This window comes from Biomphalaria glabrata, chromosome 2, assembly GCF_947242115.1.
Source record: "Biomphalaria glabrata chromosome 2, xgBioGlab47.1, whole genome shotgun sequence".
Lineage (NCBI taxonomy): Eukaryota > Metazoa > Mollusca > Gastropoda > Planorbidae > Biomphalaria > Biomphalaria glabrata.
The window spans coordinates 21,553,160-21,568,983 of NC_074712.1; the positions used below are offsets into that span (position 1 = coordinate 21,553,160).

General features: G+C 37.6%; 1 non-coding gene across 1 annotated transcript; it reads right to left on the reverse strand.

Annotated features, from left to right (window-relative positions):
* Nucleotides 1-14,867: 14,867 nt before the first annotated feature.
* Trnal-uag (transfer RNA leucine (anticodon UAG)) lies at nucleotides 14,868-14,949 on the reverse strand. The gene has a single exon. It is a non-coding gene; the product is annotated as a tRNA-Leu (tRNA).
* Nucleotides 14,950-15,824: the final 875 nt, after the last annotated feature.

The window sequence follows — 15,824 nt, forward strand, 5'->3', positions numbered from 1 at the left end:
AAGCAAGGAGAGAGAGAGAGAGGGGGGGGGGGAGAGACAGAGAGAAAGAAAGAGAAAGGGATAGAGAAAGAGAGAGAAAGGTAGAGAGAGAAAGAAGAGGGAGAATGGTAGAGAGAGAAAGAAGAGAGAGAAAGAAATAGAAAAGGATAGAGAAAGAGAGAGAGAAAGAGAGAAAGGGAGAGAGAAAGGTAGAGAGAGAAAGAGAGAGAGAGAAAGAGAGAGAAAGAAAAAAAGAGAAAGAGAGAGAGAAAAAGAGAGAGAGACAAATTTTTAGACTGGAAGAGACTAAGAAAACGCGAATCATAGAATATAATTTTGACAGAAGAGAGGGCGAGAAGGGGGGGGGGAGAGAAAAAGAGAGAGAGAGAGAGAGAGAGAAAAGGTGAGAATTTAAATGATTACTTTGATATCAGTGAGTACATTCTAAAGGTGAACTTAATCAAACAAAGTGTTGGCTTGTTGCCCATGTATCACTGTAAAGTTCAGTTTGGTGACAGAGAAAGACAAGGTTCCCTCGTTTCAAGGTGATACACAAATGTTAGTCACCTGTTAGATAAATAGACACAATTTGAAGAGTTCCCACTGTGTACCAAGTCTCTCATTGATCTAGGTCTAACAATTCTCCCTCCACTCAAGTGTGAACAGAAAAGTCATGACATTGTGACACTACTACTGCCTGGAAAAAAAACCTGAAACTTTGGTTGCTGTTTGTGTACTAGATCTACAGTTCATTGGTTACAATACAGTACTTACAGTACTGACCAATGGCCACTGAAGTGTCAAGTTTCTTCTAGAAGTGATGAGGTTTCCTCTAAGCCCCTATGCACACTTCTAACAGGACGCCTGGATACGACAGGGGGGCGGGGTTCGAACTAGGAATTATAAAGGTGACAGTCTAAAGGGCAAACCATAAGGCCAGTCAGTCATACAGACTAAGCCTCACTAAGCGAAAGAAGAGAAGCACCGCATTTCCTGTGTTTCAGGTCTAGGTTGATCCCTCCAGATTTGGATGAAAAGCCTCCTACATTGGTATGATCAGTACAAAGAGAAACAGGCGCACGTAGACTTCTGGGTAGAAGAGTTAGGCTGCAGCTTGTGTTTTCAAGATTGTTTCCACATCTAGCCTCCTACCTTTTAGTATTATCGATGACTGCCTTATGAAGAAGAGAACTAAAGAAACGGGAACTGGGGGGGGGGGGGGCAATGAGAGAGAGAGAGGGAGGGCTCAAGGTCGAGGGCTCAAACAAACCTGAAGGTAAGCCAGTGTTAGTACACAGTGCACTTGATACTAATCCAGTTATCACCAGCGATATCACACATTCGAGGTCAGGACGTACAAACAATGTGGCCTGTATCATCTGACATGGAGACATGGCAGGCTGAATTGATCTGTTTACATGGTAACTACGTGGTTCGGGCATGTGAGGGAACGATTTTTGTTTTGTGGCTTTGAATATTGAAAGCGAAGGACTCGGTCTTCTTTTGCACATGATTGAAATTCATTCATCTAAAATTGGCGATGGCATGAACGCATATTTGTGTTGCCCCCATTTAAAAAAAAAAGGGGGGGGGGGGTCGGCTTTAAGTAATTTAAAGTAATTCATTCTTTGACATTGTAATGAAAAGTGTTCTAGCATTTACATTTTAAGCCATGAAAAGAAAATGGGGTGAAAATACAATTTCCGAAATAAGTGAAACAGATAGTAGAAATGTTTCTGTTGATTTTGTAGTATAGGCGTAGTATTCAGGATTGCATCTCATTTCAATTTTATTTATACATTCATGATTTAGTGTCTTATCTTTGGAGAAAATGCTTACAATTACTAAATAAACAAACATTTATTTTTGTAAATAAATTATATGCATTGAATAAACATGCACCATATTTAAAACCTGATTTAAAGGATATTTCATGCTATTCTGTAATCATTTATGCTATAGCACACCACAACATAGCCACTATGTAACTTGAGGTGTTAGTACGACAGTTTCGCGAGGGCCGCCCACGCATTAATGAGTAGCACAAATTCACTGTAACGGTATTATTTTTTTTTATTGCAGTACATTACTGTGATCCATCTTCTAGCAGATAATGTCTGATTCACCTTCTAGCAGATAATGTCTGTATTTTATGATGCATCGGCAAAAAAAAAAAAAAGCGGCCTCATTGTTGTCACGTTCACATGTCCTTAAGTCTATTGGGCCGTTGGGGTACCACACATGATCTGGCGATGGTCTTTCTCTATTCCACTTTGCCCTTTGCCTTGAATAGAAGAGACCCTTTCAGTTTCATACCCGTCCATTCTTAGATGCTGTATTGCTTTTGTTTTGTCTGCCTTATTCCCCAGAGCCGTTCCCTGCAGTTAGCCCAAAGGACTTCTTGATATGGCCTCATTAGATGTTACTAAATATGTAGGTTACATCTGGGCCTTCAAAGTCTAATTAATTGGACACGAAGATAAATACGGTAACGACATGTCATCCTCTTGTAAAGCGCCAGTAACATTTGGTGTTCAAGAGAGTCAAGAGGAAAAGTCTGTGTTTTTGGGCATTCAACTGTCTCAATCCTGACTCGCTGGGGATCAATTCTCTGCTGTGGAAGAGGTAAAGTCTGTGTTTTGGGCATTCAACTGTCTCAATCCTGACTCGCTAGGGATCCATTCTCTGCTATGGAAGAGGAAAAGTCTGTGTTTACTGGCATTCAACTGTCTCAATCCTGCCTCGCTAGGGATCCATTCTCTGCTATGGAAGAGGAAAAGTCTGTGTGTTTTGGGCATTCAACTGTCTCAATCCTGCCTCGCTAGGGATCCATTCTCTGCTATGGAAGAGGAAAAGTCTGTGTGTTTTGGGCATTCAACTGTCTCAATCCTGCCTCGCTAGGGATCCATTCTCTGCTATGGAAGAGGAAAAGTCTGTGTTTACTGGCATTCAACTGTCTCAATCCTGCCTCGCTAGGGATCAATTCTCTGCTATGGAAGAGGTAAAGTCTGTGTTTTGGGCATTCAACTGTCTCAATCCTGCCTCGCTGGGGATCAATTCTCTGCTATGGAAGAGGAAAAGTCTGTGTGTTTGGGCATTCAACTGTCTCAATCCTGCCTCGCTGGGGATCAATTCTTTGCTATGGAAGAGGGAAAGGCAAGCGGGGAATGGACGTATGGAGTAGGCTAATCAAACTAACGGCTACAACAAAAACAATATAAAAAACAACTGATGCTCAAGGTCCGTCCACTACTCTAGCTAAAGGGACATAGACTTGACTTGCAGCGACATCAATTAATTTAGACACAGTTATATTACAAGGTTACAAAGACAGTTTGTGTTTAAACACAAAACTAATAGCGTCTATTCCCTTTTTGGGGGGCCGCTAAAAAGTAATACCATAATTCTATAAATTCATAAAATACTTATTAGCATTAAAGTGTTGGATGAGTGATTTTAAAACGTATATACCGCTCCCAAAGAAAAATACACTTGGAGACAAAAAAAATCATGTATACGCTCCTGAAATCATAATTAAGGACATCAGAATGTCCTTCACCTATCTCTTGTTTTTCTCCATTTTAGGTCTGCGTCCCAATTGACCAGCTGACCTCAATTATAGGTTATTATTTTAGTTCTAGAACCATTTATAGATCCGAGGTCGAAACAGCTTAGAGGCGGGATGCCTGCGGCCCATTAGGTCTGGTACTGTTGGTTGGTTAATGAAAATTACACGTGACTTGGATTGCCGGCTCGACGGTTCAGCCAACCCGAGCCACCGCGAGGGATCTTAATCTCGGAATTAGATGTCTCTGAAACACTGACTTCACCGCTGATTGGAAAGTGTCTGGTCTAAAACTGGCAGGAGACGGATATAGTAACAGACTAGAAATCAGGAGTTCGCGACATGTGAGCAGTAATAGCACTTGTGAGCATGTTTTAGTTAGCACGTGTAGCACATTGTGAACATCTTTTAGCTTTTAGTTGGCAAGTTAGCACTTGTAACACATTGTAAACATCTTTTAGTTTTTAGTTAGGAAGTTAGCACTTGTAACACACTGTGAACATCTTTTAGTTTTTAGTTAGGAAGTTAGCACTTGTAACACACTGTGAACATCTTTTAGCTTTTAGTTAGGAAGTTAGCACTTGTAACACATTGTGAACATCTTTTAGTTTTTAGTTAGGAAGTTAGCACTTGTAACACACTGTGAACATCTTTTAGTTTTTTAGTTAGGAAGTTAGCACTTGTAACACATTGTGAACATCTTTTAGTTTTTAGTTAAGAAGTTAGCACTTGTAACACACTGTGAACATCTTTTAGTTTTTAGTTAGGAAGTTAGCACTTGTAACACATTGTGAACATCTTTTAGTTTTTAGTTAGGAAGTTAGCACTTGTAACACACTGTGAACATCTTTTAGTTTTTTAGTTAGGAAGTTAGCACTTGTAACACATTGTGAACATCTTTTAGTTTTTAGTTAGGAAGTTAGCACTTGTAACACATTGTGAACATCTTTTAGTTTTTAGTTAGGAAGTTAGCACTTGTAACACACTGTGAACATCTTTTAGTTTTTAGTTAGCAAGTTAGCACTTGTAACACATTGTGAACATCTTTTAGCTTTTAGTTAGGAAGTTAGCACTTGTAACACATTGTGAACATCTTTTAGTTTTTAGTTAGGAAGTTAGCACTTGTAACACATTGTGAACATCTTTTAGCTTTTAGTTAGGAAGTTAGCACTTGTAACACAATGTGAACATCTTTTAGCTTTAGTTAGGAAGTTAGCACTTGTAAACATCTTTTAGCTTTTAGTTAGGAAGTTAGCACTTGTAACACATTGTGAACATCTTTTAGTTTTTAGTTAGGAAGTTAGCACTTGTAACACATTGTGAAAATCTTTTAGCTTTTAGTTAGGAAGTTAGCACTCGTAACACATTGTGAACATCTTTTAGCTTTTAGTTAGGAAGTTAGCACTTGTAACACATTGTGAACATCTTTTAGTTTTTAGTTAGGAAGTTAGCACTTGTAACACATTGTGAACATCTTTAAGCTTTTAGTTAGGAAGTTAGTACTTGTAACACATTGTAAACATCTTTTAGGTTTTAGTTAGGAAGTTAGCACTTGTAACACATTTTGAACATCTTTTAGCTTTTAGTTAGGAAGTTAGCACTTGTAAACATCTTTTAGATTTTAGTTAGGAAGTTAGCACTTGTAACACAATGTGAACATCTTTTAGCTTTTAGTTAGGAAGTTAGCACTTGTAACACATTGTGAACACCTTTTAGCTTTTAGTTAGGAAGTTAGCACTTGTAACACATTGTGAACATCTTTTAGCTTTTAGTTAGGAAGTTAGCACTTGTAACACATTGTGAACATCTTTTAGCTTTTAGTTAGGAAGTTAGCACTTGTAACACATTGTGAACATCTTTTAGCTAGTTACGTTTGTATTGATTTCCACCACTGGTGCCTGGTGGTACGTGTCGTGGAGTTCAGGGAAACCTCTATGTGCACGAAGACCAGGACTAAGGCATGGCTAAACAAAGTAACTAGCAGAAAGTTTAAATTTTCAACGAAAATGTCAAAGAATAAGATAATAATACTAAAGAGATATGGAGACTGTAAATAATTGGAAATACCCACTCTTTTACTTTCTCTCTCTCTCTCTGGAACCTCACCCTTTCTTTGCAACATGCACATCATACTGCTCACCCCACAGATTTGGAACATGCACATCGTAATGCTCACCCCACAGATTTGGAACATGCACATCGTAATGCTCACCCCACAGATTTGGAACATGCACATCGTACTGCTCACCCCACAGATTTGGAACATGCACATCGTACTGCTCACCCCACAGATTTGGAACATCCCACTTTATAACGCGCCCCCCCCCCCCCAAACAAACATTTTGTCACGTTAATTTTAATATCCCCTTTCTGTTTCAGCCTTCCCCACCACCAAAAAGTCTTACAGTATCTGACTCCTCTCGACGTCTCAATGCAATACATAAATGTTGACTAGGCTGTATGTTACTTTCTGAATCTTTCCCAAAGAATACAAATCTTCTGTAAAACAAATAAACAACTTTAATAGGCCTTAAAGATATTCGGTGCTCTTCAGAACAAAAAAAATGAAATTATCAATTTGTTTTTGTTAGTTAACTTTCAAAAGTGTCCAGAATGGCGAGTTACGCACCCAAACAATTATTTGCTTCCAGTTTCTTTTCTTAACCCTGAACAAGCAAAAACATTCACCTACTTCCGGTTTAACGGAAAAGAAATAAAATATGCTTATTAAAAAAACTAGGAAGTCTAATTTACACTATTGAACGTTTGTATTTAAGATTTATATATAGACAACGTCCGAAAATAAAATCAAAGGTTAAATAGAAAACATGCGAATTGCGGCGTTCAGGTTGCGAATCTGTCAAAACCGTTGCTTAGCAAGCTCCTAAGAGGTAAAAGGAACCCGTGTACGAAAATTTTATACGAATCCGTTCGCAGTTACCGAGAGCTCTAGTCTAGAAACATAAATCATAGAGACATACTATAGATTAACATTTGTCTATAAACCTTTAAATTGTGTAAATTTCTACTCAAACTTCTGCTGCTTAAGTCCCAGAATATATTTCAATCAGTGTGTAAAAATGACATTTGTCAGTTGTCCAGTGTGACTGGCGATGTCTCGATCGAAGCTGGAGTTGATTGGAGATCTATTGAGTTTATTGATTGGCTACGCACCTGATTAGAGTGTACTACCTTCATACTTTCATGCCATTAGGTACTTTTATTGGCTTGGAGAGAGTGAGAAAGAAAGAGAGAGAGAGAGAGAGAGAGAGAAAGAGAGACAGAGAGAGAGAGAGAGAAAGAGAGAGAGAGAGAGAGAGAGAGAGATGTCAATAAAATAGCACCATTATTAAATCTAAAAGTTTAATCAGGTATCTTATGACAGAAAGACAGAATAAAATAGAATAGACACAGACAGACACACAGATAGATAGATAGATAGATAGATAGATAGATAGATAGATAGATAGATAGATAGAGAGTGCTATCACCACGATGATGCGTTGAGTGAGGTGCGGGCCGCACAGAGTGACACCCACTACCACTAGTGTTGACTGAATGAATGCACTTTTTCAAAACAGTAGATAGATGTGTCGTCTGCTACCCACAATCCAATAGTCTTTTACTTAACAAGCGATCTTATCTTGCTTATCATTGAGAATTCCCTCATAAAAACATGGACCTTGTATTAAGTGTTTAAACCTTGGCAGTGACGAACACGTTCTCTATGGGAGATACCCTTTCACTCAACTCGCCACTGTCCCTTAGGGGCGGCCCTCCACCTCCCCCCTTCCCCAAAGCAGCCCTCACCAACAGTGTTGAGTAAAGTGTAAATGCTACATGGGAAGCCGATGTATTCAGACCTAACTCTCCCTCCTGGCTGGTCACGTGATCAAACTGACAATCCCAAGGGCGATAAAAGTGTCGGTCTTAGTTGGCGAGTGGCGAGTGAATCGAACAGACAATTGAGCAAGAGTAAATAGCAGGCCCACAAGGGACAGATAATGAGCTGGAGAAGGGAGGGGGGTGTGATGCAACTTAAATACTAGTGACAGAAAGAAAGAAATGGAAAGTTTGGTGGAAGAAAACGAAGCAATTTTTTTTTTTTCAGGTGGATAGTTTTTTGTTTTACTCTGCAGTTTATTATTTCATCAAGATTGAACTTTCACAATGTATGTTTGAAGTAATGATCAATCAATCATTGTTAATAAATAGTTAATATACATTGTCGTGAGCGCGTGAAGTATGCACTTTTATTTAGTATTTGTGATTTAGTGCATAGGAAGTAGTTTGCATTAGGTGTCATCCTTAAACTTAGTACTCTAGACTGGACATGGAGACTTTTTAAAACTACAAAAAATGTCGTGAAAATCTTTTAGAAAGTTGGAACAAGACGTTGTTTTGTAAAGTAGTTAAAAGAAGTAAAGTTGTATTTTTTTTTCAACCCTAACCTATGTAACATATAATTTAATTTCTAGATCTAGATATAGTAATTGAACATCAAAAATAAGAGTACTCTCGTCTCATAATTATTATTTTGCAATTTTTAGATACATAATCTAGAAAGATCTAGGTAATCAATCTATTTAAATGTACATAAGATGATTAAAATCAACGTGAATTATTTCCATCTAGGATTTTTGAAACATTATCTCAATGGAAAAAAACAGGAAAATGGCTTTGTTTCATATATTTGCGTGAATATCCGAGAAATGATTTTGCATTATTTCTAAACTTTAAAAAATAAAGATCATTGCTTTTCTAAGAGAGAAAAGATTTATTGGGGCGACTCTCCTTAGCGCTTACAAAAGAGTTTACGTACATAAAAAAAAATATATATATACGTATAGGTTTGTGAATCGATCAGTCGCGTATAAGAATTTATTTCCGGTTTCCAGTCTAGTATACTATAGAAGTCTATGGCATCATCCTTAGTTCCCGCAGGAGAAAGAGCTTTTGTGTTAGTTGATTGTCTGTTTCCCCGTTTTAACGGTACGTAAGTACGTAGGTTTATTTAGTAGGCTGATCTCTCGGTACGGGTGTCGTTAATGAAAAGTTCTTCATTGTAGCGGCATCGCTAGATCTCGGTTGTCTTTCGTTTCAGGCTGTTAGACTTGGGGCTATGGGAAAGAGTGTCGCCTTTCCGCCCTTGGAGCCGTATCGTTAACTATCGTTGTTGAAGGTGTATGAAGTTGCTGTTCTGTAGGGCGCCGAGTGTGTGTGCGGAAGGTGTGTTATTGTTATTTGAACAATTATTAATGTCCTGATCACCATCAGGAAATTGATACTTAGAGAAATACCTTGTTATTAAGTTATAATTATTAAATATTGTTCGTTGTGAACTATTGTTGGCTAATCGAGGATGTTTTAGTTTTATCTTGTCCTCGATGACATTTATTTGTTGTTCAAGTTACCTCGCTGTTATATGCGAGCATTCTTTGCTTTGGTTTACACTGATCAGCAGGGGGGGGGGGGTAGCCTCATACCCTAGATGAGCCCGAAAAAAAAAACACCTGACATATCATTAAGACCTACCATTTTACAACTTGTTTAGATTAGTTTGTCATTTCAGCTCTCGTGTTTATGTTTGTAATGTTATCACAGCGCCTTGAGCCTACATTTTGTTTGTTAACAGCGATTTATAAATAAAATTATCTATCTATCTATCTATCTATCTATCTATCTATCTATCTATCTATCTATCTATCTATCTATCTATCTATCTATCTATCTATCTATCTATCTATCTATCTATCTATCTATCTATCTACTCTTTAGCTAATGATAGCTCACAGTTCCATTAAAACGCGTTATGTGCAATGAATGTCATTTATCAAGTTTCAGAACTGCTACAGAAGTCGACCAACAGTTTCCTGAGTCAAACATCAAAGATCTCGTGTTTCTGGTATTGTTCTACTCACTTTCCACTCCGCACACAACGAGCTGTAAAACGAATAAGGGAATTATTTCAATAAAAAAAAATTCTTCTTGAAATTTGGTGTTTGGCATACCGTGTGAGACTGAGTGACATACGTCTATGTCAAGTCTACTGACTGAGCTGAGGGAAAGGAGGTAATGGAGAGGAGGTAATGGAGAGGAGGTAATGGAGAGGAGGTGATGGAGAGATGGAGAGGAGGTGATGGAGAGGAGGTAATGGGAAAGAGGTAACTTGAAGTAGGTGATGAGGAGGAGGTAACGGAAAGGAGGTGATGGAAGTAGATATTGTTGAGGAGGTGATGGGAGTAGATATTGTTGAGGAGGTGATGGGAGTAGATATTGTTGAGGAGGTGATGGAAGTAGGTATTTTTGAGAGGTGATGGGAGTAGATATTGTTGAAGAGGTGATGGAAGTAGATATTGTTGAGGAGGTGATGGAAGTAGATATTGTTGAAGAGGTGATGGAAGTAGATATTGTTGAAGAGGTGATGGAAGTAGATATTGTTGAGGAGGTGATGGAAGTAGATATTGTTGAGGAGGTGATGGAAGTAGATATTGTTGAAGAGGTGATGGAAGTAGATATTGTTGAAGAGGTGATGGAAGTAGATATTGTTGAGGAGGTGATGGAAGTAGATATTGTTGAGGAGGTGATGGAAGTAGATATTGATGAGGAGGTGATGGAAGTAGATATTGTTGAGGAGGTGATGGAAGTAGATATTGTTGAAGAGGTGATGGAAGTAGATATTGTTGAGGAGGTGATGGAAGTAGATATTGTTGAGGAGGTGGTGGAAGTAGATATTGTTGAAGAGGTGGTGGAAGTAGATATTGTTGAGGAGGTGGTGGAAGTAGATATTGTTGAGGAGGTGGTGGAAGTAGATATTGTTGAAGAGGTGGTGGAAGTAGATATTGTTGAAGAGGTGGTGGAAGTAGATATTGTTGAAGAGGTGGTGGAAGTAGATATTGTTGAGGAGGTGGTGGAAGTAGATATTGTTGAGGAGGTGATGGAAGTAGGTATTGTTGAGGAGGTGATGGAAGTAGGTATTGTTGAGGAGGTGATGGAAGTAGATATTGTTGAGGAGGTGGTGGAAGTAGATATTGTTGAGGAGGTGATGGAAGTAGGTATTGTTGAGGAGGTGATGGAAGTAGATATTGTTGAGGAGGTGATGGAAGTAGATATTTTTGAGGAGGTGATGCGAACGAGCTGTAAGAAAAGAGAAACAAATGAAAGTGTACAGAATATTTGAGACTACTTGAGACTATTTGAGACTATTTGAGACTACTTGAGACTATTTGAGACTATTTGAGACTACTGGAGGGTATTTGAGACTAAATGCGCCAGTGAATTGTGATACTTCTGATATCAATTTTTCTGACAAAGCTGCCAATACATAGCTTGTCTCGAGCACAAAATGTTTGGTAGAAGATTTAAGAAAGTGCTCCTCAATGTAAACATTATTGTACTCCTCAATATAAACATGATTGTACTCTTCAATGTAAACATTATTGTACTCCTCAATATAAACATGATTGTACTCCTCAATGTAAACATGATTGTACTCCTCAATGTAAACATGATTGTACTCCTCAAGGTAAACATCATTGTACTCCTCAATGTAAACATGATTGTACTCCTCAATATTAACATGATTGTACTCCTCAATGTAAGCATCATTGTACTCCTCAATGTAAACATGATTGTACTCCTCAAGGTAAACATGATTGTACTCCTCAAGGTAAACATGATTGTACTCCTCAATGTAAACATCATTGTTCTCCTCAATGTAAACATGATTGTACTCGTCAATGTAAACATCATTGTACTCCTCAACAATGTACACAACATTGTACTCCTCAGCAAGGTACACAGTATTGTACTTCTCAATGTACACATCATTGTACTCCTCAATGTACACATCATTGTACTCCTCATCAATGTACACATCATTGTACTCCTCAATATACATAGCATTATACTTCACAATATTCCGGTACAGTTATTTTTGGTTTGTTTTATTGAATAGTTAAGGAATTTTAAAGACAACCCCCACCCCCATCCCAATTGGCTCCGTTGGGGCAAGTAGTGTTTAAACGTTAAAATGTCCCCTACAATAAAAAAAAAATTAAAGAGAAAAAAAAGCAGTCACAAAATCTCCCCCCCCTCCCCATAGCCGGAGGTACTTATTTCGGAAAGGGGGGACCCCCGAAACTGCACCCCCCTCCTTCCTGTACGCCCATGCAACGTTGAACTTCTCAATGTACACAGGATTATACTCCTCATGTAGACATTATTGTACTCAGAAAGTACAACTCTTGACGTAGTAGAATTCATTGTCTAACACTTTTGTTGTACTTTCACCTTGCCAGAGATGTGCTGTCTTGCTCGTGAAATGACTTACAATTTCTAGTCTCACGATCAGGGCCGCTGCTGTGCAATGTGTGCAGGCGGCCGAATTTAGGGAGCGTTCAAATCATTAGGTCAAGGTTAACTTTTAAAAAAAATTTGTAGTTTAATTTAAAAAAAACAACAATTACTTTAATATTTAAATATTTTATATGAATTCTAATTGTTCAATTATTCTTTAAATAGAAAAAGACTTTCGTACAAAAATAGTTGTTTTGAAAACTTTATTTAAAACAAAATAGAGCGGCGCGCGAGGGATTCCCAAGGGTTTTACAATAGGCTCCAACTCATTTCTGGCCTTGAATTTTCGCTGGTTGTTTGTAGTATTTGTATTGAATGACTTTTACAGAAGCAGATCAGTCAACACATTTTGTGTTTTCTTTTTAGTATCTACTTACTACATATACATATTATTGTTTAGTCGAAAAGCGCGCCATGTAAGATCTAGTAATTATAAATTGAATGCTTAAAACATGTTCACTTTTATTTTAAATGGCTGTTAAACAAGTTAAATCTCTGTTTATTGTAATAACAATTTTATTGACTGACTGACTGACAAGAGAGTTTTGTTCAAGTTATTTAAAGTTTATTTTTTTAAAATATAGCGCCTACATCGATTCAGTTGTACTAGCTGTTTGAAGCTATAAATTAACTACCATCCAACAAGAAAAGGGGGGGGGGGTGGCGGCGAAAACAATGTTTATTGTAGTTATTAATTCAAGTCTAAATATCATTAAAATTACATAATTACCCATGTTTAAAACATTAAAATATCTTAAGAGACGTTGTTTCATCTTCTAATAAGACTTTGTCAAGCGTAGTTTTTCGCGAGAGGTGGATACAACGATAGGGTTCAAAACGTCTCCGCTAGTATGATTCTTCCAGATTTTCTTGTCTCAGAATGATTGATTTTTTTTTCTGCCTACTCCATTTCATTATAGTGATGACTTTTTATGTACTTAAAAACCTCATTGACTAACTGTGGGAGCCCACATCGCTAATATAGACCCCCAGCTTCTAATGAGGGCTCCAACGAAAATTTTGTCTCGTAGTGTGTCGCACCCGGAACTTTTTTTTTATTACATATCATTGTATAAGTGACTTGTACTTATAATTATTTATTTTGCATTAATTCAATGGTAGGGGTTTTAAACTTAAAACCCCCTAGTAAGGGGTTTTAAACTCAATCACCCTTGGCTTTGCTAGGGCAAGTGATAGTTTAGTATTAAAATCTCACCTAAAATAAAAAAAATCAAAACAAAAAATCAGTCACTAAATTCCTATTTCCCCCCCCCCCCCTTCCCATGTAGGGGGATTTTTATTTCGGGGGGGGGGGGAGGGTTCAACCCCCCACCCCCCCCACCCCCCTCCCTGGCTACGCCTATGTATATATATATATATATATATATATATATATACAGGGCCGGTCCTAGGCCACTGCAACCTATGCGGCCGCAGTGGGCCCCGCACTTTCAAAGGCCCCGCGCTAATTCTAGGTGTAAATTATTAACTTATACAATTATAACTGAATTTTCTGGAATTTTAAATATGCAAAAAATAAAAATTGAAATTATTAGAATCTCATAAAAACTTAATAGGCAAAATTGTCATTTTGGAGTGTCATTCAATATGGAAAAAGCCAATCCTACGCGTGATAAAAAAAAAGGCATTGTCAGCTTTCATTAATAAAAATGTAATAATAAGGCGAATTTTAACCGAAACCGAAAGTTTCAATACTTTAATACAATTACTTTAATAGTCACTGGCATATAAATATAATATGCGACCCACTCGATAAATTAACTGAAGAGACTAATGATGCGATAATTGAAAGTGAATCAGAAACACTGTATGAAACATTGAAGCAGTACAAAGTCTTAGAGTCACTTGTGTTATGGTACGGCGTGCTCTTCCAAGTCAATGTTGTGAGTTAAGAACTGCAACAGTAGATTTAAACACTGCAATGGATTCCTACAACAACTTGATGACTTGGCTCAGGAAACTGAGAGTTAATGGGTTTGTTCAGATTCTTGTGACAGCAAAGGAGTTGGCTGAAAACATGGAAGTTGTTGCAATCTTTCCAGCCAAACGTCAAAGAGAAAGGCAGTATGATAAATCTGTGGAAAACATCACACCTGGAAAGGCTGAATTTAAGATGACTACAGGATAAATCATAAATGGCAAAAACAATCCTTGCGAAAGTTTGGCGGGAGCCTCGAGCAAGGATTGACGTCATCATCATATCAGTCAGCCGATATAAATGGGCGATAGAAATGACATCTTTAAGGCTTATTCTACCATATACCGCCTAAACCTCGGTAGAAATTTTAGCTTATCTGTCCACTAATGAAAGATGCACTGCTTTCCCAAACTACTTTGTTGCACTCAGAATTTGTGTTAACAATAACGGTAACTGTGGCATCTGGTGAAAGAAGCTTCTCGCACCTCAAACTAATGAAATATTACTTGAGGTCAACAATTCACGAAATAGATTGAACAATTTGGTAATTCTTGTTACTGAGAGTGATCTATGTGGGAGACTACATTTTGACTTCGCTACACGCAAGGCTCGTAAAGTAAAGTTAATTTGATCGTGATTTTGTACTAAATAATGAATGAATAAAATGCAAAGACGAATTTATTTTCTAATACAAAACCTTAATTTCACTTATTATCCTTATCGCTACCCAGACTAGGCCCCGCGCAATCCGTTTCGCATTGGGCACCGCAATTGCTAGGACCGGCCCTGTATATATATATATATATATATATATATATATATATATATATATATATATATATATATATATATATATATATAGATAGATAGATAGATAGATAGATAGATTTATATATATTTTGTATTATATTTTTATTTATATATATATTTATATAATTTATTAGTAGAAATAAAAAAATGCAGAAATTAGTTTATATTTAGTATTTAGATTATAGGCCCAATTGGCAATAATATAATAAAAAAAAATGGCAGCGGTGGGATTCGAACCCACGCCCCCGAAGAGACTGGTGCCTAAAACCAGCGCCTTAGACCGCTCGGCCACGCTACCTGACAGGTGTCACGCTGAACTAACAATGAATTTATCAGTTTCATCAAACAGCAACGCGCGTGTGTCACTTTTGCTTCTATCTATCTATCTATCTATCTATATATCTATCTATCATTTAAACAATGGTCTGAAAAGGAAAATAAAAGTTTGCGTTCAAACCTCATTATTTATTGTGTACAGTTTATAGGTTGTTTTTTTTTTATTAATAAAGTCTAACTGATATCTAATAGTCTTTTTTTAAATTTATTTATTTGCACTAATTATGTCTAAAAAAAAACAACTAGATGTCATTATTTCAGAATGACTGAAGTTACAGATCACAGTGGCGTAGCTAAGGTGGGAGGATTGAGGAGAGAATTTGAAAATGATTGCAAATTTCTAGCTACGCCACTGACCCGAGGTCAGAATCACTTTAAAACAGTAGGCCCTATAGGCCCTATACATAGCTAGTCTTTAGAGTAGTACATTATTGTTTACGCTAATTGTATTTTTTTTTACATACACACACACAATTAAAAAAAAGGTCCACATGGCAGTCTAGTTTGGCATTAGGGCGCCCGCACACTATCTTATTTCAGTGTTTCTCAAGCTGTGTTCCGCGAATCCCTAGTGTTCCGCTAGACCTGAATATGTGTTCCACGAACAACTAGAATAATTGAACACGTGAATAATTCTCCATAAAAAAAATAAGCAAAGTGTTCCGCTAAATCAGGGGTTCTCAACCTGTGGATCGCGACCCCCCTTGGGGGTCGATTGACGATTTGCCAGGGGTCGCCTAAGACCATCGAAAATATGGATGGTTATTTTCTATTCTTCTTTTGCTGTATATATGTGTGTGTGTGTGTGTGTGGGGGTCGCGGCAGAGTGGGGGATTG